Source organism: Vicugna pacos, chromosome 31 (genome assembly GCF_048564905.1).
Source record: "Vicugna pacos chromosome 31, VicPac4, whole genome shotgun sequence".
Lineage (NCBI taxonomy): Eukaryota > Metazoa > Chordata > Mammalia > Artiodactyla > Camelidae > Vicugna > Vicugna pacos.
This window is the reverse complement of record NC_133017.1, coordinates 19762136-19774619: the sequence shown is the minus strand read 5'-3', so window position 1 is coordinate 19774619 and position 12484 is coordinate 19762136.

Here is a 12484-nt window from a genome sequence, read left to right as displayed (position 1 = left end):
GTAACACCTAGAAAGAAGAGTCTAAATCACTGCCTCATTTCCCCACCACCTTGTCCTTCCACAGCTCCTGGATATCGTGTTTCTGACCCTAGTGCACAACTAAGTCTCCTCTTCCCAAAGACACCGACAGCCTCCTCACCACCAGATGACACCCGCTTTCTCTGATCTGTGTCTTACTGTTTGCACCTGAGGACACTACAAATCTCTCTTTGAAACCCTTCTCGCTTATAACGCATGATGCTATAATCACACCCCTTCTCCCTTACCTACTTCTACTCCGAAAAGTGCACTGTTAGCCTTTTTTTTTTTTCCCTTTCTGCTAAGTTAGAAGGTGTCAAATCTCAGTTCAACTCCGCTGAACCCTTGGCACGAGTGTGCGTGGACCCGCCTTCTGAGCCGCAGGCCACCGGGACTCAGAGCCGGCAGCCCAGCTTCCATCTCAAATGCAACACTGGAGACTGGATGTGCCACTATTTCCTCCAAAAAGCCTCTTTTTCAAACACATGTTTCAGGAAGTCTTGAAATGTTGGAATCAGTTTTTACATCGCCTTTCTCTGTCTTCCTTGTGATCACACACTTAGTCAACAAATTCTGAGAGAGAAATGGAGGCTTAAAAACAGACGTTCGGAAAAAGCTCACCAGAAGAGAAAAGGCAAGGTTGGGGGGCGGGGGCGAGGGGTAGTGAGGGTGGAGAATGAGAAGAAATCTACTCTTCAATGGATGGATCCAAAAACACCCTTTCTAGGTGGCTACCGCTCCGGTCCAGGTCACTATAAAATCATGCTTCATTTTGACCATCAAATACCAAAATATCACAATATTAGAGCTACAGTTATTCTGCTTTCTCCAAGTCTACTGCCACCTGGTGACAGCCTCAAATTGACAGAACTTTCGATTTCTGAAGTCAAATTAATCGGGATTTTGGCATCTTCATTGGCAAACGACAATCATCAAGAAAAGATAACCTGTAAGAGGAAGAGAGCCCCCCCCCCATCTTGGGGGTAAAAATAGTGCCGTCTACTCAGGTTCTGCAAAGTCCACGGGCCCTGAGAAGGCAGCGAGAATTAGGGTGGAGGGTAGGTGATAATGTCTCTGTGGACAGACAGGAAGAAACTGAGAGGGAGAATCAAGTTGGAAAGGTCAGTGCTGTTCGTCAAATTAGAACCACGCAGTTAAGTCAGCTTTAGAGGGGACGCGTATAAGGAACTGCATCCGCCCTCCAGGAAACAGGCATGACTCTTCAAATATTCTGCACACAGCCCCTAGCTGTGCCCCCGGGCTGGGCTCACCTTCCGTCTCGTGAGCCCCCACGACCATTCCTGATAGAGGTACTCCTTCCCTGTTGCACACAAATCTTCCGTCATGAAAAATAATAGCTTCTTTCTTGAGTTTCCCTTAGCTGAGCTAACCACAGTGCTTTTTGAAAAAGCTAACTTGACTGTGGACTTAATACTGGGAAGAAGTGAACAGCGGTATAAAAAGCAAGCGTCAGTACCGCCGTCTTGCCACGGTGTGGCGCTCTGCTCTTTGGACAAACGCCCGCCCAGAGGACTGTGCACATCTTCCTGTACCCGGCCCAGTTCCCTTGCCCTCCGCTTTTATTTCCACGCGGAGGATGCCATTGTATCACCTATTAAATATTCTTCCTCAATTTCGGGTCCTTGCTCTTCCCTAAAAATCCCGTTTAAGAACCATCTGCAAGGCCCCTCCCTGTAAGTTTCCAGAAAAGCCACTAAAGTCTCCGCAGGAGATGCTTTCCCAGGAACGCTCTGACAAGGAGCCAAGTTCCTCCGGGTGACAGGGACCACACAGCGGATTTGCTCAGCCCCGAGGCCCTGGTGACACGGCCGGGGGGGAGGGAGGGACTCTCCAAGGAGGCGGTCTGCTGGGCCTCCTGCGACGAGGATTCTTGCCTTCCCCCATCTTTGAACCTCGGTCTCTTCTACTTTTCTCCCGCATCAGAAGGTCTGGGACCAGTGAGCGCTGCTGAACAGAGCGGAGGGCCCCAGGATCTGGCGAGAAGGCTTTAGTCTGCAGTCTGGAAGCTTAGAGAGAGGCTCAGGCAGGGCCACTTTTTGTGGACTCAGAGCCGACCTTCCCCCGCCGTGGACCATAGCTAGGGCTTTGTGCGCCCTCGTGTGGCCACAATGTGAACAGCAGCGGAGCCCTTGTCAAAATGCTCCGTTGACCTAGTAAATCCTATGACCCTCAGAGAAGGCCTTTGCTGCAGTCTCGGGATGTGCTGGTCAAGCATATGTGAACGTGTGACTGTGGAAGAGAGAAGAAACCCAGTTCCACAGAGAAGTATTATACGAAAAACTAGGGGCTAATTTACTTAAAAAAAAAACAACAGAGAAATACAAACACAATATTCGGAGATAAAGGCTGCTGTGGACACAATGCCACGGGGGCTGGTTGGTGACATGGTGACTCGCAGGGATGGTAAAAGAATTTACCAGATAAAGTATGGGGATAGAAAGGAGTTTATTAGGGGCACACTGTCATGGACAACAGTGGGCCACAGAGACGAGGGGTGCCTGCGTGAGCGCAGAGGGCCGGCTATTGGGGTGTTTTATAAGGTCGGGTGGCAAGGTGCCTGATTGGCTGGTGCGCAAGGCTCTGATTGGTGGCAGGTGAGGTGGGAGGGTTGGGGTCCCTGAAGGGCGGTGGGGTTTATGGCTCTGATAATAGCATTGCCTGGGGCTATTCGTCTGTTAGGGGAAACACGTCCAGTAATGAATGTGCTTTATCTGTTGAGGGATCACAGGCAGACAAAGAGCCCAGAAATGGGGGTCCCTGGACTTTGAAGGACGTCAGTGGGCCCAGCAAAGGCTTCCCTAAGAATGTGGGCCAAGAAAGAGAAACGCTTCCACTGGGCGCTGGGAGATAGAGTGTCTCGCGGTCTGTCGTCAGGGTGGAGATGGTCATGTGGTCACTGGGCAGAGACTGTTAGCTGGCTTATTTTCCTGTATTTTTTAAGCTCCTACTGTGGGCCAAGTAAACACACAAACAAACAAACAAACAACCCAAAACAGCAGGCACTTGCTGCAGGGTCCTATTACAGACAGCAGAGAGATTTTTTTTTTTATTGAAGTATAGTTGATTTGCAATGTTGTGTTAGTTTCTGATGTGCAGCATAGTGATGCAGGTATACATATATATTCTTTTTTATATAGGTTATCATGAGCTATTGAGAACTTATTTACAAAACAGAAGCAGAGAGAATTCTATATTTCCCTCTTAACTACCCCAAAAATGCAAATGGAAAGGAGGGCTCCATCTTCTGTGTCCATCAGCAAATACCCGTGCGCACCACCACCCCCAAGCCCCGTGGCCTCAAAATTCTCTGTTGTTTCCTTAAAGCATCAGCCAGCAGGTGTGCTGGGACTCGGTAGGCACCCTCCAGAATTAGACTCTGCGAGGGAAACTGAACCGGGCAGGTGTCTGAGAGAAAAAGTGGGAAGCGGTGGTGGGGATGGGACTCACCAGCCACCTGCAAATAGTGGTTAGTTACCGTATTTCCTTGGTGCTATGGGTAACAGGCTTTCACATTCTAACACTTGTGAAGTTGGGATACTGCATAGATGTATATTTTATATATATATATATAGGGAGAGAGAGAGAGAGAGAGAGAGAGTCTATATTTTACCCCTACACACACACACACACACATTTGATGAGGCAGTGTTCCTTTTCCCCCTCAATGACTATTACTAAATCAGTGCTGTAGTTTACCAGTACACTGCTTGTCAATGGCGGGAATGGACCATGTCATTTATCATGACCATGTCAATCATTCACAGCGTGTTAATGACACTGGCTGCGTGTACTTTAAAGCCACATGTCAAGTGCCTTTCTCCTTGGCAGTAAGAAACCTTCCAGTTTGCTTCCCTTTTGTTAGGCAATTGTGACACCTGCTGTCGGAAACAAAGAACTTATTCTTCAGTCCCTAGCTGGCCTTTCCTGTAGAAGGGAAATGACCGTAGCTAGAATATGAAAACCTCTAGGAGACAGTGAGCAAATAATGGCTCATTTATCCTGACCACTGAAATTCCAGTATTAAGCAGGTGGCATTTTGTGTTGAAACACTATAAGCAGCCCCGGGTCTGTCTCTGTGTCTCTCGAATTTTTTTTTCCCCTGACGATTTGGTGATGAGGGACAGTGACCACTAGATGGACAGATGTTTGCAGACATCCACCCATCCTTTGCGCATATGGAAGTTATCCTTCTCTAGTTTCTAGTTCCCTTTCTACGTTTGTCCCTATGTCTTAAATACAGGTTTACAGAGGTGTAATTTACATACAATAAAACGTACTTACTTAAGGATATATTTCAATGAATTTTGACAACTGTCAGCACAACCACAATCAAGGTACAGAACATTTCCATTACCCGTTCCTCTCGATCCGTCTCCAAGCCCACCCAGGTCCTGAACAATCACTGAGCTGCCCTCTCTTACTGCTAGTGATTTCTAGTCCGTGTCCTGTGAGCAGACATTGTATGATTTCTGTTTTGTTGACTTTGTTAAGGTGTGTTTTATGGCCTAGAACATGGTCTCTCTCGGTGAATGTCAGGTGTGAGCTTGAGGAAAATGTGTGTTCTGCTGTTGTTGGTTGAAGGATTCTATATGTGTCAACTCTATTCTGTTGATTGTTGAGTTCAACTATGTCTTGGTTGGTGTTCTGCCTGCTGAATCTGAATTTTTTGATTTCCCAGTGCGTATAAAAGTTACATTTATACTATAATGTGGTCTATTAAATGTGCAATAGCATTAAATCTAAAAAAAAGTATATATCTTAATGAAAAAATATTTTATTGCTGAAAAACACTAACCATTATCTGAGACTTCTCGTGGCAATAACATCAAAGATCACTGATTACAGATCACCCTAACAAACAGAATGATGCTGAAAAAGTTTGAAATATTGCAATTACCAAAATGTGACACAGACAAGAAGTGAGCAAATGCTGTTGAAAAAAATGTCACTGGCAGGCTTGCTCTATGCAGGATTGCCACTAACCTTCAATTTGTAGCAAGTACAGTATCTGTGAAGCACAATATAATGAAATACAGTAAAATGATGTGCCTGTAAAGAAGCAATGCCTGTAAACATGTTCTGTTTGTTTTACGGGAATTCTAGATACTTTGGTTTGAATGCCTTGGTCACTTTTTCTAAGCTTCCTTATTCATAGCTTACGGCATAAGGATAATTTCTATCTTACTAATTCACAAAGCGTTGAGACAGGATGGAAGAGGGCAGGGCACAGCCACTCAAGGAATGACAGCAATTTAACACCAAAATGGTGGAAGATTCACCTCCTAGTGGGCCTTAAGGATTAAGAGGTTTAACTTCCAGTAGACCTTGAGCTCCATTACATGCTCATTGTAACAGCGTGATCAAGCAACATGCCCGCAGGCGCCGTGACAGCCTCGAGGCTGACTGCAAAAGGCCAAAGAATGGGCGGTGGCCCAACTCCTGGGAATCCCAGCCCCTTCTCCAGGGCAGCTGGATTGATCCCACCTGGAGGCGTGTGAAGCTATTGAGACCATAAAAAGTGACAACACCACGCCTAGTGGCCCTTTGCGCTCTCTCCCCTTTGGAGATGGGCCCGCACTCTGTCCAGGGAGTGCGCACCTACTTTTGTATTAACCTGACACCCAGTTCCCACACCTCTCTCCTGGCCTTTCTCTTGCCTTACACCCTATGCAGTGTGTATCTCTCTAAATAAATCTATCTTTACTCAACGGTGGCTCGCACTTGAATTCTTTCCTGCGCGAAGCCAAGGACCCACACCTGGTGGGGCACATCCCAGGGGCTCAGCCGAGACCTGGGACTCGGCCCTCCTCATGCCCCACATCCGTTTTCCTGCATCAGTGTCACCAGGATTACAAGAGATAATCTATGAGGTGCGTATTTTTAGAAGTATAGAGCTATATACATGTCAGCCATATACTGCGACATTTTAATGTCTTTGACATAAGCCATTGTAATGTATGTGAGAATGTTTTGTTTTACTAAATTACTTTGATAATGTGTGCCTGGAGTCTCTCTTCCTGAAAAGCATTTGCTTTTAACTCTATGGAGAATTGGCACATTTGCATGCATTGCCTTAAGAAAATTAATGAGGTCTCCAATTAGTACAGTCAAATATTTGTCTGTTACCCTCAGATTTAAATTAGCTTTTTAAAATCATATATCTCCCTTAATTGATACTTCTCACTCATAAGCTAGTAAATACGAGTATCAAAGCGTATTGCCTGGATCCTCCTGTGTCAACCTACTTACTTCTACACTGCACAGTTACAAAAACAATGTTAAGGGAACACATAATCATACATAATATTCAAAGATGAAAACGTCAGTTTGAAGTAGATAGAGAACAAAAAGTAGACCTTTGGGTTTTTAAATATTCATCCTGATGAATTTTAACCTCCGTGTGAATAAGAGCTATTCTGGATCAGAGAGAGATGTGTTCCTAGTATTGTTAATAGCAGCTGTATTGTCTCCTTTGTTCCCGTCTTACCCTGAGACAACACAATGAAAAGGAGGTGGGAAAGTTAATTGAGTGGCCAGATACTTCCTAAGCAAGGAATGGGGGGAAAATGGGTGTTCTCAGCTGTCTCACCGTTGGCTTTCTCTCTCTTCCTTAAAGACAGGATGGAAAAGATTCTGAGTTTTCACTCTAGTCTTTCGGAGTATAAACATCACGCCAAAGGCAGATGTGCCACAGGCTGTCAGGCTCTGATGACCTGCAGTTGCGTCTCCAAGTCCCAGGTCTCATTTTCCTTCGAAAAGTAGATGATACCCATGGAATTAGGTACATGTCTCTGGAGTGTAGATTAACTGGTGTAGATTAAATTCTCAAGGCTTGCTTTTAGACCAGAGTATGAAATTTCTGCAGAATTTATTCGGAAAACCCTTGTGCAGAAGCACGAAACGATTTTCTCTGCGTTCTTCAGATACGTAATGGCTAGATCATAAACTTATATGAACTGCAAAAGTAGGAGAAAACAGCTCGAGGAAAAGTCCTTGAAATTGCCTTTTTTTTTTTTTTTAGTAAATCCCAGAGATCATCTAATCTCCTAGTTAATTGACTCTCTCTTTCGAATAAAATACCTACTCATACTGTCCTGTCCGTGTACACACCCAGAAGACAAATTAGCAGAATAAAGCCATTATTTTTACTCCAAAAAAAATGTGACTTCGTTTTTTGTTTTTTGTTTTTAATTTCCACTTCGGAAATTAAACTAAGCTTCACAGAAATGAGAGAACCAACATATTTTGTTGCAAAATAGGAGAGAACTCATTAGGTTGACTTAAATTTTTTTTTTTTTTGATTTTACTCTTTTCAGATGAAGTGTTCTTTGCCCGGGGTACGTTGTTGAAGTCAGGTTTCTTTATTAGGAAGAGAGCATTTCAGAGCTAGAAGGGACCTTTAATATTTAACAACCCTAATGGAATCAGAGCTAATTTTAGGAAAAAGGTATGTCTAGGACACATACTGATTTTTAATGCTAATGAGACTTTTGTTTCTTAAGAATTATCTATTTCCAGTTACCTCTGTATGTTCCTGTCACCCAAATGGGGTTGCTTTTTTTTTTTTTAATTGTTTTATTTTGACCGGGGTTGGGGAGGCGGTGGGTAATTAGGCGTATTCATTTTTAGAGGAAGAACTGTGGATTGAACCCAGGACCTCACGCGTGCTGGGCACGCGCTCTACCGCTTGAGCTGTGCCCTCCGTCCCACATGGGATTGCTAACTGCTTTGAACCATAAATCTTGACAAGAGATAGATGCTTGGGATTTTCGTTCAGTGTGGTATCCTGAAAAGCGCTGGCTTTGCAGGGGATAGACGTGGCTGACATTCTTACTCTGCCACTTACCGGCTGTATGAAATCGGAAAGGGAGACTGGCTCGCTCGTCTGTGAAATTACCCGCACGTTGTGGCTGAGGCCCAGGGCGCAGAGGCACTGGATGAAGCACGCTTCCCCGCGGCCGTCTCTTGGAGGTTTGTTAGAGACGGAGACGTTCTAGCAGGGAGGGTGAGACACAGTGAGAACTCAGCACACGGAAGTCCATTGTGGCAAATCTCAGCCACAGAAGTGGTTTTTGTCTTTGCGCGACCTCGGACGGACCGCCTGAGCGCTGCTGACCTCCCGCAGCTCTGTCTGCCTCTCGGGAGGGGAGCTCAGGGCCTGGACATGTTCTTTCAGTGCATCTTTTGAGGACTCCGTTCTTCGGCATCACTTATACTGACTTCAGCATCAAGCAGTGGGGTCAGTCTCGTGGCCGAATCGGGACCGGGCATCCTGAGCTACAGGAGGTCTGGGTGCCAGCATGCCCTCCGTCTCTTCGCTCTCTCTCTCTCTCTGTGAGGGGGCGACCTTGGCCGTGGGGAGTTTCTGGCACAGGCCTGAGGGCCATTCCCGGCCTCTGCTCCATCATTAATGGAGCGCTTCTGGACAGGCACGTCAAGGTCAAGCGGCGCCGGAAGGTACGACGTGGGCGAAAGCCACCCACAGAGCTGGAAGGGGCAGCCTGTAGAGATGGTATCAGCCTTTCCCATTTGCAGAAGGAAGGCAGGATGGATACCCAAGCGATTAGAAATAGTCATATGAGCTCAGCTCTTGGTCGTTGATGGCCCGTGAATAGCTCTCAGTCACAGGTGACTCTGGGGCTTTTAAACAGCCTGGGGTTAGCTATACAGAGACCCAGAGTAGCTCAGATTTTCAGGAAGATGAGAATTATTGGGGAGTTTTTGTTCAGTCACGGTAAATCCATAAAATGTATCATCTGTTCTGTAAATGGAGCGTAACAATAACATCATGATAAATTATAATCAGCTTCTTAAATTACTATTTACTGAGTGCCAACAACGTGCAAGGTCTGGTGCTTTTGACTCTGCAGGGGACATAAATGCTCACCGTGGTCTCTGTCTCCAAAGGACTTGTACGTATTTCAGAAGATAAAGTGAAAACCGATCATTTCCGGCATTGCAACTATTTGAGAGCAGTGACAGGCAGAGAGTAAGTTCAGACATACCACTTAATTAAGATGCAAACCAACAAATAAGTATTTTAATAAACTTATTCAAATACTGGAGATTTCCCTATGTCTAGTCTACCGTTAACAAGCAGAGAAAAAGGATTCACTCGAAGGTGCTCACGTACCAACATGCAGGCTGGAGAGCAGAGGTAGGCGGGGTTTTAGGAGTCCGGGATGTCATGAAAAATGTGGTACTTGGTGTGTTAGGTTCAGGAAAGGTGGACGGGGGTGGCCCCTTACCCCCGAGAAGGGTTTATTATATTTGTCAAGTTGGAGGTGAAGGGTGGTATGGAGTGAAGAATTTGATTAAGCCACAAAGGACTGACAAGTGTGGTCTGAGTTCTGTTTAATTAACCTTGAAAAAGATGGTTCAGCTGAAACTGTAGGAAGATGAAAGGAGGGTCAGCATGTGGGAGAACTCAGCCAGGCGTGCCAGTAAAAGGGGCAGGGGTGCCACGGCCCGGACAGGCCATCCAGCCGAATGGCCAGTTGGTTGGCAGTAAGGTCCCTACACTTTTTTTGGTGATGATCTTAAAATATGATGCAAACAGTGGTTGGGTATGATACTTATGAGGACAATGTCCTGAAATAAATGGCTAATTTACACACAAAAAATTATTGAGACTCTCTGACATGCCAGGCACACTTCTAGGCGTTGGGGGCACAGCACCGAACAACAGACAAGATCTGTACATTACATGCTGGTGCAGGTAGAGGATGAGAAACCAGTCCATAAATGAAAGTCTTCATTGACCAGGTGCTAAGATGCCTTCATGGACCAGGTGGGGAAGGGGCATACGGAGCGCCTAGATGTTCGTAGGAAGAGAGATGCAATTAAAATAGAGCGGGCAGAGAAGGTCTCAGTGACAAGGTGCTGTCTGAGGAAAGAACTAGAAGAGGTGAGGGAGGGAGCTGTTGGGATGTGGCCCTGAAGTGACAATGGTCCGGCATATTTGTTCTGGGTCCAGGGAGAAGGACAGAGCAGCTGAAGAGAGGAAGAGCAACTGATGGGGTCCAGGAGGAACAGGGCACCAGAGCGTGCAGGGACTTGGAGGTCATCATATGGAATTCAGCTTCCACTCCCTGTTAGATGGCGAGCCATCGGAGGGCTGTGAACAGCGGAACTGGCATGGCATTGATCCATTTTAAAAGAATCACTAGCTACTTTTGGGAAATAGTTATGAGGGAGAGGCAAGGATAGAAACAGTGAGACCACTAATCAGGGGGTTATTGTAAAATCCAGGTTAAGAGACAATTGTGGATTTTCCCCGGAGTGGTAGCAGCAGAAAGGATGAGAAGAGGTTAGGTTCAGAGCATATCCTGAAAGATGCACCAGCAGGGTTTCCTGACAGATTGCGTATGGAGTGTGAGGGAAAGAGGTTCCCAGGACAACATCATGGTCTTTGGCTTGAGCAGCTGTAATCATTGACATCATCGTCATTTCCTGAGATGAGGAAGATGGAGGAGCAGTCCTGGGGATGAAGATCAAGAGATGTGTTTCTGTATATATTAAACATGCGACTGCCACTAGCGACATCAAAATGGAGGTGCCAAATAGATGGTGGAAGTCACGGAGGTATTCCTGGGACATAGAAATTTGGCCATCAACAGCATAACAATTGTTTTTAAGATGTGCTTTGTTGGGATCTCTGAGGGCCTAAGTATAGACAGAAAAGAGAAGAAGTTCGAAGAGTGAGCCCTGAGACCCTCCAGTGTTTAAAGGTCTGGGATACCCGGAGAAATGAGTGAATAAAAGTGAAAAAAAGGAGCATCTAACGACAGAGAAAAAGTAGGGCTGTTTCCTTTCCAGTAAGGAACGTGTATCAAAAAAGGAGATGGTCAAATGACAAATCGAATAAGGACCAAGAAATAAAATCAGGACTGAGAACTAACCATTGAATTTAAAATCTGGAGACCACTGGTGACCTTGATGAGTGATTTCAGTAGAGCAGTGGGAACAAAAAGAGATTGTCTCTTGTCCCTGATTGGAGTGGCTTAAAGAGAGAATGAAGGACTGGAAACTGATTATGAATAACTCCTTGAGAGGATTTTGTTATAAAGGGATCAGAAAAACACTGAGGTTGCTGGAAGGACATCAGAGATCAGGAGGGTTACTATAATTTGTTTAAAAATGAAAATTACAGCTTGTTGAGGAGTGAGGAGGTGGTGTGACATAATTATGTAGGAGTGGGACTTGGGAAGTGGGTCACCAAGGACCTGGGGCTTCCTTATCCAGCCAGAGAAAATCGAATTGCATATCATTTCATACCCTGTCACCATCTGACTTTAAGTGCACGTTGTTTAAACCATTTTGACCTTACTGAAGTTAGCGTATTTCCAAAAGTTCTTAAGAAACAGTTAAATTGAAGGTGAGAAATAATGTCAACCCTTCAAATTGGGGGTCATATATGAGTTATGCATTATTATTAATTATCTTAATCTACACCGTGATCTTGTGTAGAAAGCATGATTATCAACACAACATTGTAAAATGATTATAAATCAATAAAAAATGTTAAAAAAAAAGAAAGCATGATTATCTTTAGTTCACCACGAGGGAAACCCAAAGCTCAAGGAATATTAAGTAATTTGTTCTATGTCACGAGCTAAGTAACGTGATTATCAGAATTAAGAGATGAAATGACTACACATTCTTTTTACTCTGGGTTTGCCATTCTCCAGGAATAATCCTGTCCCTCTGAGTGGCAAAGTAAGTCAATTTTTATGGCTCTTGTTCCATTTACATGACATTTACTATACATCTTAATTAATAAATTTGTGGAAAATATAATAGTGATCAAAAGCCCAAATTTGTCACTATTCTGGCAAGTCAAAATTTCTACTTATAATGGAGAAGGTCTTAGAAAAGCAGAAAAATATTCAGTAAAATATGGGCACATAGCATCCTGATGTTAAAAAAAGATCTTAGAGATCAAATAACCTAACATTCCCAATTTATAAATAAGGCACTGGAGCCCAGAAAATAAGTGATTTGCCAAAGTTAGCAGAATTAGTCACAAGCAAACACAGAGTTCCTGATTTTGAATCTAGTGTTCTATTCAACGCACTTAAAACACAGTTAATGGGCTGACATTAGCTTCTACAAAAAGAATTGCAAGTTCCCTTTAATTAATGTGCTGTTGAAGTACTTTATAATGATACGTCCTTTAAGGTCAGGCAGAAAATGTTAATCTTTATTCCAGGATTTCTGGGTGAATCTTTTGCCGTTACTATTATAGTTTGAATAAGATATATTTTTTTATTCACTTCATTCTCTTCACTCACTTCAGTTCACTGGCTTTTTTTTTTTTTTTCATGTTTCTCTGTGCAAAGAAGTTACATGAATAAGCATTTTGAGCCTGCGGAGTGGGCAGCCTCTTGTTTCTGACTTAGAATATATTCTTGACCATCTTTTATCCTTCCCAGGCCTCTACTGT